Raw genomic sequence first — 2,660 nt, forward strand, 5'->3', positions numbered from 1 at the left:
CTGGGACTTTATTGTCATCAGAGTTGTGTTTTATTTTTTTCTCACAGGTTAATACATATGCCAAGTCAAGTGCAATGCAGGTATTTTACATCTAACTTTCTAACATCATAAGTTATATTATAACATCATAAGTTTGGCACCATTTTGGATGTATTTGAGGAATAACAGTTTAAAACTTCTGTATTATCCTAGAGGTGATTCTTATTTATTTATTTATTTATTTATTTATTTGGTTGACCTCACAGACTACAAGGACCTTGTCAGCTTACAATTCATTATTTTTTTATTTTTATGCCTATAGCACCTGGTCTTCCTAGGTGGTCTCCCATCCAAGCACTAACCAGGCCCGGCCCTGCTTAGCTTCTGAGATCGGACGGGATCGGGCTTGTTCAGGGTGGCATGGCCGTAGGAGGTGATCTCATTTAAAGTTACAAGACCAAAGTCACAAAAATCAAGTCAATTTTAATTAAGTAAATTGTCACTCAAATTGAAAACAACCTGTTTTATCTCCAGTGCTGTAAATGCCTTTGCAATCTCACTGGAAACTGGCTAATCCATATTCTGCTACCAGCAAATCTGTTGCAGCTGAAGGCCATTGTTCTTAAAATTTTATCTGCCACCTCAGACAAGCATTCAAGGAAAGCATCGCTAGAATTGTGCTATGCATTGGCTATGAAGGCTGCGTATCTGTTTGATTTTCTGAGATAAGGATTTGGATGCAGGTGGTTTATTTGGGAGATGATCCCAGGAAACAAAGTGGAAGTAGAAGTAGAGTGCAGGAGGGGAGAAGGATAAGCCAACAAGGGCAACAGTAATAAATAAAGAGTGTGTTACTGACATGGTTATCACTGTAGCAATTAATCCTATCACAGACCCTCTGAGGAGCCTATCTCCAAAAGGCAAGATGCCAGATCAAGACTCCATTGAATTGTCTCCCCCATTGTTTAATGGTGGACACCACGAATGTAAACTACCTGACCCTTCTGGCTGTTCTTGGTATAGGATGATGCAGTTTCTGAACTTTTGAGGAAACCCTGAATCAAAAAAGTAGAGAGAAGCTATAGAATATACTTGGTGTGGGTCTCAGTCCTATGCATGAAACCCTTCTGTATAGCTGCTCAGAAGTAAGAGGTGGGCTGAGTGAATGTGATGGTGGCTCCAAGAGCATCTGCCACAGCCCCAGAGGCTCTTTAGATAAGGGACATTCAGATTGCCCAAAGAGGAATGAGCAATGAGGGCAGAAGAGGGAATGAGTTGTAAAAGAAGTAAATACTTTCTAGGAAGGTAGAGGAAGGAGGACCAGTAGCAGAATAGCATCTGCTGGAGGTGCAAAGCTCAAACAGGGTCATGTGTAATATCATACATACCCACCTGGGTTTTTTACCTCTCCCCACCATGCACATCTTCTTTTCCTCCTCTCTGTCTTTGCTATGCTGTTGTCTTAGCTCAGAATCTCCTCCTGCCAACCATTTCTCTATACAGATCCTATTTGACCTTCAAAGCATGTGCCCTAGGTCCTGCCTTGATTCTTCTTCAAATGGCACACTATATAACCAGAAGAAATCCCCCATTTTCATATTCTCACACTGTATCTATTCTATATTTTAATTCATTTATTAATTCATCAATTCAACGACTATTTATTAAACACCTATTACACCCCAGACACAATACACAGTCTTGTACTTTATACTAAAACCTTTTGAACTAAGAGCTATGTTTTAACCATTTATAGCAGTGGTTCTCCAACTATGGTTCCTTGACCAGCAGCATTAGCATTCACTGGAAACTTGTTAAAAATGACCTTTCTGGGTCTCATCGCAGAGCAACCGATCAGAAACTCTGGGGGTGGAGCTCAGCATTCTGTGTTTTAACAAGCCTTCCAGGTGATTCTGAGCCACACAGTACTTTGAGAATCACAGTAAGTAATATATTTTTGTTGAGTTAAATTAGATTTAATATATTGGCAGGGGAATCTTGATCTAAACACTTTGGCTCTTAAGAGTAATGAATTCTTTTAAAGTTGCAAAAACTCAAATGAAAAAGAACTAGTCCCTGTATCAAAAGAATGGCGTATTCACTTATGAGACAGCTGGCATCTTGGGCTCTTCTCAGTTAATATGCTACAAAAGCATGAAAACAGATCCTAGCACTGCTGGTCAGAGCAAGATCAAGCTGCTCTCTACCCTTCTCTCCACCTAGGATATCCCAAGTCCACATGCCTATCTACCATGAATGACAAGCTCTGTGTGGGTGATTTCTTCCACTGAGCTCTTTGGGACCTGCCAGTCATTAGGAGGGAACATTCATCTCACACAGGGAAAAGAATATACCCTCAAGAGGGGAAGAAACTGGAGGGGTGACAATTAAATCTCAAGCCTAAGTCATTCTCTTGTTGGAGGGTCAAACTCTTTGGGCAACTGCATTAAAACTGGTGGGCAATGAAGCCAAAGCTTGTCAAAGTGTCTAATGAGGTGGGTACTCAGGCTTCTAAAAAATAATATCTGGCCCTGTGGGGTTTGCTTTCATTTGTTCCTCTTCTTCCCCCTCTGGCTTCACACTCCCTTTGTACCAAGGACCGAGAAACCACACATATTTTCACACCATCTCTAAGTATTTCATAGGTGCTTCTTAAATTTCTCCAGTTACTTTTTACAACT

General features: G+C 40.6%; 1 pseudogene; it reads right to left on the reverse strand.

The window, feature by feature from the left end:
- Positions 1 to 292: 292 nt before the first annotated feature.
- Positions 293 to 411, reverse strand: LOC112470325 (annotated as a pseudogene).
- Positions 412 to 2,660: the final 2,249 nt, after the last annotated feature.

The sequence above is a fragment of the Pteropus alecto genome, unplaced genomic scaffold (genome assembly GCF_000325575.1).
Source record: "Pteropus alecto unplaced genomic scaffold, ASM32557v1 scaffold10, whole genome shotgun sequence".
NCBI lineage: Eukaryota > Metazoa > Chordata > Mammalia > Chiroptera > Pteropodidae > Pteropus > Pteropus alecto.